The sequence below is a fragment of the Callionymus lyra genome, chromosome 8 (genome assembly GCF_982586985.1).
Source record: "Callionymus lyra chromosome 8, fCalLyr1.hap1.1, whole genome shotgun sequence".
Taxonomy (NCBI): domain Eukaryota; kingdom Metazoa; phylum Chordata; class Actinopteri; order Syngnathiformes; family Callionymidae; genus Callionymus; species Callionymus lyra.
The window spans coordinates 8,579,820-8,591,046 of NC_141825.1; positions in this window are offsets into that span (position 1 = coordinate 8,579,820).

Genomic DNA, 11,227 nt, shown 5'->3' on the forward strand with positions numbered 1-11,227 from the left:
CTGCCGGCCAGTCGCGCCCACCAGGACGTGGTTTATCGTCGGTTCTTTGGCGGCTGACAGAATGAGGACAGAGACGCTCGTCCTCGGAACTGTCAGCGCATGACTTTTAGAAGAAGCCAAATAATCAGCGATGGGCAAAACTTTGCATTTCATTATCCTCAGCACATGTGTCAATACTTGACAAGAGTCTGACGTTTTAAAAAAAAAACATGGCTGCTGGCTGTTCTTTCAGGTTAGCTGCAAGAACACAACAAAGTTAAACACACATTTTTTTAGATGGATGGTAAACACGCTCGCCTGCCATCAGAACAAATATACTCTCTGTTCAACGTAGTAATAATGTGCATTTTTAAAAGTTGTCACTGTGTGTGAAACCAGTTCGTCCTGTAGACGACACAACTTTTCTGTCAAATAAAAGTCAAACAATTACATAAAAATATATTAAATATAAGTAAAAAACTTAGGATGAGGTTCATTTTAACTCTGGAGTTACTGATGCTTTGAAGTGATTCATCAAGAAGTTTTATTTTACTTTTGGTAATAGTTTTTAAATGATATAGTTGAAACAATATTTCATATATAGATATATATTGTTGTTTATATGTTTAAATTGTCAAAATATTCTTATTTCTCTCAAAAAATGTGAATTGTAGTGTATACAATTCTCAATGTATATGATTTAAAAATAATGATGTACTATTTTTGAGGTTATCTTCTTTTAAATATCTATAAAATATAATTATATATATTGAAACAGAACAAGTGCATATTTTAAAACTATATTTGTGGTTATTTTACATTCAACTTAAATAGAAACATCAAGTCCCTTTTCCCTGAGACCCTGGAGGACTCGAACGCACCGTCATACTCGCTCCCGTCAGAACACATCATCATTACCAGCGTGAGGGTTTAATCACGGCTCGCGAGCTGCGACTTCTGCCGCTAAATACATTACATGGCCGTGTCGGAGGTCAGAGGGCAGCTATGGCCGGGTGGACCGGATTCAGAGGAACGGCGAGGAAACGCGGGGCGGCAGCTCGCTCGGCTGCTCCGGCCAAACACCCGAGTGTGCATGAAATTAGAGTGACAACATCCGACTCACGCTGCTGAGTGGAGACTGTGAGACAAATTATGTCAGCGGGAGGCGGTAGATCGACTCTCAGCAGCAGCAGCAGCAGCAGCAGCAGCAGCAGCAGCAGCAGCAGGCCCAGGATCTGTGGTTCCGTCTTACCTGAGGAGAGTCGCTGCTTTCAATTTGATACTTTTGCAAGATATACTTTATGTGACAATGATGTGTAAAAGACCGTTTCATTTAATCAAGTTTTTACGCCCATTGTTTCTACAACTTCAGTTTTCAATGTAGATTTTAATCCTTTCTTACTTGAATTTTAAATTAGTCACTTTCCAATTCCTTTATAATTAAACGTAAAACAAGCTCATTGTTGGATCCTAAAGCTTAAAAACCAGGCTGACAAGTATTTCCCGTAATCGTTGCTTAGACAGTTTTCCAAGACAACCTACTTAGTTCTGAGCTTTAAGACTTAGACTTAGACTAGATCCCTTTGAGACGACACTCTCAGGGAAATTTCTGTTTTCCAGTAGCACAGAAGGAATAGAGAAAAACCAAAAAGCACTCAGAAGAGGACGATAGCATAATAAATAATTAAATAATAATTAATTAAACTGAACTTCAATGAACATCAACAATAAAAATGCAACACACTTACATTTAACTTAACATTTTACCATAAAACTAGTAAAACACAGTTATTAATCCACTCTAAAATATTTGGATTGACAATTAAATAAAAAGTAATAAGGGAATCATTACAAATTGTCAATTATTTACCCTGGAAAAGCGCTATATGAATACAAATTACTTCCTTACTTACTTATGTTGTGATAAAAACACTTCAGTGTGTATTCAAAGATCTATAATTACTAATTACTCAAGTTTTCTTTCACAAATATAAACCAGCTTTTGACAAAACTATCACAATTAGGTTTTTACAAAAAAGAAGTTATTGGATTTAAGGATAGGATTGAGAAGAGCAGTTAATTTGAACCATGTTGTGGTTCATCGTGTCGCTCCAAACATTTTGATTTGACAAGTGTTTTTTTCCCATTGCTTGAAAAGATGCAAGCGATATTGCTTTTTGTGCTCCAGGGCGAGTTGTTTTGAAGTCGCTACAGTGACAGTGATTTACATTTTGACGGGACCATCCACTGGTGGAAATGAGATTCCATTGAAAAACTCCAGGAAGGGATAACACCACTACAAAGAGCTAGTTAGTTCCTGAGAGGGCTGATGGTCAGCTCTGAGAAAATGGGGTGATAAGTGTCATTCGAGATAAGGACGTGTACTGGAACAGGGTGTGAAGGTGCGAATGTGTGAGATATCAAACTGGATGGTCTTCATTCTTTCTGCAGCTCCTCAACAATCTCACACTGAAGTTTTGTTTTTCGATTTTCTTGGAACTTTTCCGCTCTCCTTTGATCTTTGTATTGCGAGGAAACTTTCGTGGCATATTTTGTGTTATTAGCTTCGCAGCATGTGTACGTTTTGGGCAAGTCAAGACAAAAACAAAAAAAAAAAGGATTCATCAAACTCCTGGCTCCAGTCGTGTCTCAACATCAACCTCCAGCCGTTTGACATCTGTCTCGCTCGGCAGGTTCATACTTCTGTCTTTGTTATGTAGAAGTGCAACTGTCAATCATTGACTGGCAGTAACTTGAAATTGTTTCCAAACATTTGTAACAGAATGTCTTAAATCGGCAACCAGCTTGAAATTGTGAGATTTTTTTTTAGTTATGTGCGTTTTATTTATTTAGAATAATACCAATATATCTTTAATAGACAACCAACATAGAACTTAAAATCGAATTGTAAATCATTTATTATAGAAGAAACAACATTCAAATTGCGATTCGACATGAAATGGTTTCATATGATCAATATTTTTTTAAACTGAAAATCTCATTTTTTTAGATTATTCACCACATTAACAGTAAAAGACAATCATCTTAACATTGCAACTTATAACTTGAACTTTGAATTTATGGAATTATTGTCAATGAAAAACTTGCAATATTAAAGTTAAATCTGGACTCTGTACTGTAATATATGTGATAAACCAACCATAAACCATGTTTAACTTTAAAAATAAACTTAAGTAAAGTATTCTTCTATTGTTATTTTATTAATTCATTTTTCTAGGTAGCATCTTGCTGCTCTGTATCTCTTCCCTCCTTGTGTTTAAAACAAGAACAAGAAAACGTGTCTCACAAAATTACAATTTGGATATAATGTAACAACATTGTTATGTCATTATGTCGTGTATCTATTTTTAATATAATGTAGGCATTGATGTATTGGATATACGTGGTATTTAATGGCTTTTATTCTTAAACTATAACAAAGATGTACATTTAGTTAGTGGAAACCTAATTGTTTGTTTGTCGCTCCAGAAGTGGACCAAATGTTGTTCACACAGTGTCAGTGTGGGAAGCTAAATCCTCCCACAAACAAGCGACTTTAATGAAGCCACTTAACAGATTTGACACCACAATGTTGTTCTGCTCCCGAGCGGTTTAGCTGTGAGGTGTTAGAACTGTTACGGATTCTGTGGATTTTAGCAGCCCGCTATTTCCCCCTTTTAAAGCAAGAACGAAAAAGCCTCATTTATCACCTTTTCCTTCGGATCTTATCGTAGCCTCTCCAACCATAAACTAACACTTACACAAGACTTCAAAGCCGCGCTCGGTAGCAGAGGTGAGAACGAGGCCTTCATCCACTTGGGGCCAGTTACTTCGGGAGATGGGTGGGAGCTGATTAGCAGGGAGTTTGCAGGGAGGCCCTCGGGGGGGGCCACTGTTGGAAGAGCACGCCCCGCTGGAGAGGTGTAAGTTTTGACAGATCCAGTCTCTTCCCCTCTGGATATTCCGGGGCACCATAAGCGGCCACGGTACTGTGCCGCGTAGGAAGTCGGCGGTAATTGCTTGTTTCGCTGGGCCGGGCTGGAGAAGAAGCAACACTCGACAGACAAGTCGAGTTTCCTCTTTGTTTTGTCTGAGGAAGGATGCTGTCGGTTTTCTCAGGGAACAAAGCGGCAATAAAGGTGTCACCAAGTCGGAAAAGGGAGCTCCGCGGTGGTGCTGGGAATCTGGGAGCATCGAGGGTTTCGGAAAATGTTATACATCACAATATCTTTAAATGGCTAAGAAAAGTGTCATATCCTCCTCTTTCACACTTACTTCATTCTCACCACCTGGAAAGACTGAGTGTTAGTCACAAGTAATTTATATTTATATAGCCTTTTCCAGACCAGGGTCACAAAGCGTTTAACAATCAAAACAATACTCAATAAAATATATACTTTAAAGGTTAAGATAAGCTTGAGAAAAACACAGGAGTTCCAGAAAATCAAGGAAAAGCCTGAACAAATAAGAATGTCTTAAGATGTTTCTTAAAGGAGTCGGTAGATCATCAAACACAGAGGAAGATCGTTCCAAAGCTTAGGAGCAACAGTCTGGAAGGATTTCTCTCCTCTGGTCCTGAACCATGTTCAGGAACCATCAGTAGATTCTGATCCACAGACCTCAGAGCCCGAGCTGGGGTGTAAGTCTGGATCAGATCACTGATGTAAGGAGGAGTCTGACCATGAATAGATCTGAAAGTAAGAACCAGAATTTTAAAATTGATCCTGAAAGAAATTGGAAGCCAGTGAAGATATTTAAGGAACAGAGAAATGTGAGTTCTTCTACTAGAGCGGGTCATTATTCTCGCTGCAGAGTTTTGTATCAACTGCAGGCGAGACAGATCCTTCTTGTTTAGACATGGAAACAAACTGTTGCAATAGTCCAGACGAGAAGACACAAAGAAGTGTCCACTTGACCAACAACCTGCTTCACCTCAGAGGGTTGTCGTATGAAACACTGAGAGACTTTTCAAGTTTTCCTCGCAGGTAAAATGTTAAACCGACATCTTAAACTCATTCATTTATCCGTGTCCTACTTTACCACGGCCACGTATCGATACTGGGGAGGGTTTGGTTCTTTGGAGTGAATCCCAACAGATACAGTAAGAACCTTTGTCTTGTTTTGTAAACATTATGTACATGGGAATGAAACTTAGATTCCAAAACACTGCAGTAACACGGTTCTGTCGCCCGGAAACAACATTTAAATTCTGCTCAAACACTGGCATTAGAAAACGCCCGTGAGCCATTCAAAAGATTGCGGTGCATTTATAAAGTCATACGTAGATTCCACATTTTCAGATGTATTCCAAAAAGTTGTGGATCCAGTGACTAAAAAATGTGAGTTTGTTGACTGACTCAAACTGTGCATGGTCTGAGCTGGCTTTTAGTTTTCTAAAACTGTCACTACAGAAAATTAAACATGTTTTTTTTTCTGGTTCCCGTCATAGACAAGTGTAATTACATTGTTGTGAAAACAAAAGTGTATCCAGCCCTCTTTACAAAACAAGAGAAAGACTGTTGTTGTGCCAAGGGAAGCACCAAAAAGTATCCTTGGTACCGATGGAAATGAATGCAACCAAATGTAAGTGTCGTCTCCTCCCACTGCTGTAAAGTGGGTCACGTGGTTGCCTAGTGAAGAACACCATTGAAATAATAGCTAAAGCGTTCTACTGCACAATTCCTAGACTCTTCAATGAAATAAATAAATGTAAAAAAAAAAGAACATTTGAAGGTTTGTTTTGGGCACTATTTCTAAAGTTCAACCCCTTCTCACAAGCAGGTGCCATTCAAAGGTATAAACTATGCAATAAGACATCATGACATTTAGCTGAAATATTCAAACTTCAGATGTGTCCATTAACGGTTCTGTTCAGCAATTTTGTTTCCGCTGAATTCCAAAGGAAATGGAAAGCCAGCCATGAGTGTCACGGACTCGTTGGCCCGCTCCCCAAAATCCGGGACATCCCAGATGGGGACTTGTTATTGCATAACAAGAACACATTGTTCTGCTAATGTAACTTCATCTTGTCTTTGATCCAATCTCATGTTGTCGCGACCGGTGTGAAAATCCCCATTAAGTGCACGATCCGGCACTACAGCCATTGTGATTGTGATTATCTCCTGCATTGAGATTTCCACTTTGTTCTTTTGTTTCTTTGTGAGCCGACACAATGCGAGGTTAATTAGCAGCCACTGCTAACCTCTGCGTTCTTGGCTACTTCATCACAGCTGAAGAGTACTCGCCTCTTCAGCGGGAGAGAATCGGGGCCCGCCGGGCGCTAACAAGACCAAACACCGGAGCTGAGCCAATTGAAAGTCGCCCCGGAACACAAACGCTGCCGCTGACCCTAATCCCTTCCTCACTACACAAGCCCCCCTAAAGTACCGGCTGTAATTGTCCCTTCACGTCATTAATGACTGTCAACACCTTTTTTTCTCGTCCTCGTCAGAAACATGTTAGTTGATTAAACCGACGTCGTGTGCGTTGACAGCGCTGGTCAGAAATAAAAAAAAAAAAAAGGTTTTAATATGCTGATGATCTGCTTCTGGTGTCACAGTTCCAAGGCTGTGGGTACGTTTATCTGCAATATTGGCCCTTCCGCCACTTCAGATCTCCCCATTCCCTGGTGGTCTAATTTATGTTAAGTCACAAACCACCCCTATGGCTGTTTTGAAACGTTCCCGAATAGAGATTGTGTGCTCCAGGTTTATGTCAGCGACACAATCCCCTGTGTAATTGTTCTCGATGGGAAAGCGAGTCTCAGCGAAACCATCTGCAAGTCCATGGGGCAGTTTCCTGAAGAATGAGCGGACTTCTTAGGGGGGGTTCCACGGCAATCCAGCTTCTCTTGTGAAGCAAGTAATTAATTCAAATCTCAGGAAGTCAATGGCCGCCCCAGATCAGAGGCGCGTAGCACCGCAGCTGCCGATACCTCCAAACGCATGGCTTGTCTTCTCAGGAAGTCGCCGAACAAAAAAGGTGACAAAAGGTGCGCAAACCCAGAAAGACTGCAGATTACTTTCAAGAGTTTTGTTACCACCATCTTAGGTCATACCGTGATGGACTAGGAAGTGGAACCGGATCATAACACCCGTGCATATCCTCTCTTTCATAACACTTTTGGTCGGCACTTCAGTTTATGATGATACAAAGAAAAACGTCTTGACATGTCCTGCTTTTTAAACTTTTTTTTGGAGGGGCTCATTAAATTATTATGCAAATGAACGAGATGACGAAATCCAGTGAAAGTGCGAAGGAAGCTCTTTTAAAGGAACATATCACCACCGTTATCCTCCCTCTATGTAGAAACTTCAAAGTTCTTTGACTCTAATTTAGTCCATAAGTTTGGTTTATCGGACAGAAAATTGTATTTTGCTAATAATGACACAGTGTTTACGGGAAAATAATTTAAAAACAGGTCTATCTATCTATCTATCTATCTATCTATCTATCTATCTATCTATCTATCTATCTATCTATCTATCTATCTATCTATCTATCTATCTATCTATCTATCTATCTATCTATCTATCTATCTATCTATCTATCTATCTATCTATCTATCTATCTATCTATCTATCTATCTATCTATCTATCTATCTATCTATCTATCTATCTATCTATCTATCTATCTATCTATCTATCTATCTATCTATCTATACACTGAGGACAGATAAGGAAGATTAAAAAAAAATAATAATTGAAAAAAAATCTGTGGGACAGCACATACCCCTGCCAAGGAGCTCACTTAACTTTCCTTTATAAAACAAAGAATAAAATAATACAACTTTTAGAATTCAAGATTTGTTCTGTTTCACGGCATGACAGGTTCATGTTCCTGGACTTAATCTAAAGACCTAGAGTTGTAACATTAGCTCTATTGATCCAAAGACATCAATACAAAATCAACTGCAAGTATTGGATTGATACTAAAATGGTATGACATACTGATGCTGAAGAGATGCAGGAAGAGGAACTGGAGCTTTTTGGAGTATTGCCTACCCCTGTTTGTCCTTGCTGTCGCGTAAAAAAAAACTATTCCTTTCCCAAAATTTCATTAAAAAGAAATCACATTTTAGTGACTCAATGTTTAATGTGTTTTATAAGGTCAAGTTTTGGGGCTTATACTAACTCTGACCAAAACCTTCCCAAACCATCCTATATCTAAATAAACCCATAAAACATTTTACGATTTCTAAATATGGTATTTTCTAAAAGTTTAATTGAAAAATGTCCAATTATTTTTTTGAGTTATTCTGACTCCTTCAAGAAGCATCTTAAGACACTTTTATTCGTGCAGGCTTTTGCTTGATTCTCTGAGACTCCTGTGTTCGTCTCGGTGTTGTCTTGACATTTTAAGTATATATTTTATTGGGTATTGTTTCAACTTTTTAAGCGCTTTGTGAACCTGGTCTAGAAAAGCGCTCTACAAATATTTCTTACTTACTTACTTACTCTTTATCTTCTTGATCAAATTAAGTTTCGTGCAATAACGCCACAGTAAACAGACTTTAAATATCTCATAACATATTGAATTAAGACAGGATTATATACAGACATTTTGTAATGGTTTTCTTGATAATACCATAAAGATTTGAGTTTTTAAATCAATAGCTATGACACTGACGAAATCATTCAGGCATTCCGTGTCATTTTGTCTGTTTTGCCACATGCTCTTCACATAAGCTACTACTTGATACTTACTGATAAACAAGAGCGGTATGAAGTTACACTGCGATCCTGGCATAATCAATCATGTAAATCATAGGAAACAACTGGGGATGTTTGTGTGCATGCTAAGAGGTATTAAAGTCCCTCTCTGTGGCTAAATGTCTCGCCGGGCTGCTCCCCGCCGCTCATTGTTATCCGGTCCACGGTGGAAGCCACTGCTGTGCTTCCAGCCTGTCCCTGACAACAAGTGTAAATAAGCATCTACATGACAAACAGGGGAATGCAAACCAGTGTAGCTACACAGGGCTGAACTCGGGCCACCTCAATGACCACGTCAAAGAGAGCGCGCAATGGCCGACTAATTTCTTTTCTCAGCCATCATTAGATGCCACTGTAGACAACAATCGCTAAGCCCAGGCTTTGTTTGTGTGTCTGTGTGTAGTTCTTTAGCTATGAGCTTCAGTACACACTGTACAGTGATACACGGTCATTATTGTATCATTACCTAAAACTACATTTTGACATTTCGGACAGAAGAAGCAACTGATGGCTCACTTTTAGTTACATTTTTTGAAAATGTAAATTAAATATTAACACTAGTTGGAGGATGTATCCTGAACCTGCAAGCTCGACTATAAATCCCATAAATGTAAGAAGGATTTTATTCATGGATGTCGTTGTCAAGCACTATTAAAATATATTCAATATTTAAAATCCTGTAAAATTTAGTCGATGTTTTTAAAGTACATCTTAAAATACTGTTTTTCATTTTCTCCTTTGAGTAGAAAAAATGTATTTCTCTCTTAACATGAACGTCTCCTTCCAGTCATTTTGTGTACAAAACAAAAGTGATAATAAGTAAGTAAGTAATTTATATTTATATAGCGCTTTTCCAGACCAGGGTCACAAAGCGCTTAAACAATCAAGACAATACACAATAAAATATGTACTTATAAGGTCAAGTTAACACCCGGAACAACACAGGAGTTCTAGAAAATCAAGGAAAAGCCTGCACGAATAAAAATGTTTTTTCTTTTCAAAAGATTTTTCTTGAAGAAGTCAGTAGACTCAAGATAATGAAATGTTTTTTGGGGAAAAAAACGCAGATACATGTCAGTAGTTTTTGGTATGATGTGGTCGTTTTGCCAAATATCTATTTTTCTTATAGTTAATCATCAGTCGTTTAACACGCTTTGTCCACAAGTATCTCTTATAATTAACAGATAAACGTTATTATGTGTTCAATAATGTAATATAATGTGATTTAATGTAATAATATAAGCTCAATAATGTGTCACACCTGCGGCAAAGTCTTGTTATGTTGCCTAAAAGAGCTTCAAACTAATCTTTTTGGCTCCAAAATAAATCACACACAGTACAACATACTCTCCTACCAGAAAAATCATTAAACTGTGTTAACAGTTGAAATATACTTATAGAATTGTGGCCCTCAAACGGATTGGAAAGTGGACAACGGAGCGAGTTTTAGCATCAGTTCCGACTCTCCCCTGTGTGTTGTTTACGCCATTGTGAGTTTGTTTGCTCCCGTTTTACCGACACATCTTAGCGACGCAAACAACTTTCCACTTGACCTTTGGCATCCAGGAGCCCCTCGTTGGAGTGTGTGTCGTGAAGCTTGATGGAGGGTCCTCGAGTTCATGGGTCCGCTTCCTTCTGACGCCCTCTGTGGTCGGCGGGAGCGTAGCGCAGGGGCTGGAAGGGGTCACAAATCAGCAGGGAGAGCAAGCTGGTATCTTCAAAGGGTGGGCTTCCCCCATGATTTACAGCCCCCACGGAGACAAAGTTAGCCGGGGCCACTGTCTCTGCACCTGGGCCATTATCAGGCGGCCAGGATGAGCTCTTTGCAGAAGACATTCAAATGTACAAGCAGCAGATTAGGCCGACTCAATCTTCTTTTGCTCGGAGTGAGGGCGAGAAAAGAAAGAGACCCGGCCGACTTCAAAAAGGACTCTTTGCCTCGGCATCATGGATGAGTGAAAGGCCCCGGGGATGAGAACAGCCTTGTGTATTCAAAGTGCTAATTCACAACTTATTCCTCTAATACACTCATGAAACACTTTTAATTGTGTGAGCTCGCATTCCAAAGACTTGTTTGTTGCTTTTAATTGGAGGTTTCTTTGAAATCTTTCAAATGCATGACTTGTGGGGCCAACTCAAACATTTCTCATGGGCTTACGGGCGAGGAGGCTTTTCACTCCCAGGCTCGCCGTCATTGAAGCGTCAGTTGGTAAACACAATCTTTGTTTGATATTTTGATAATCGACCGTTCTGTTCTTTTATAGACTTCCTTTCCAAACAGTAACTCTGCTGGACTTCTAGTCTTCTAGAAGTCAAGATTTACTTAAGTTACCTTAACTTAAGTATAACAAGTCTCTTTTTTAATTATTGCCTACATTTTAATTTATTGCACATATTATTAATTATTTAATTATTTAATGGAGCTGATTAACCATTAGTTTAATTTAATGAAGATATATTTTGGTTTGTTATATAAGCTTTTTATTCTATTTGAAATTTTCTAAATATATTTTTAATATAACAATATTTGTTTTGC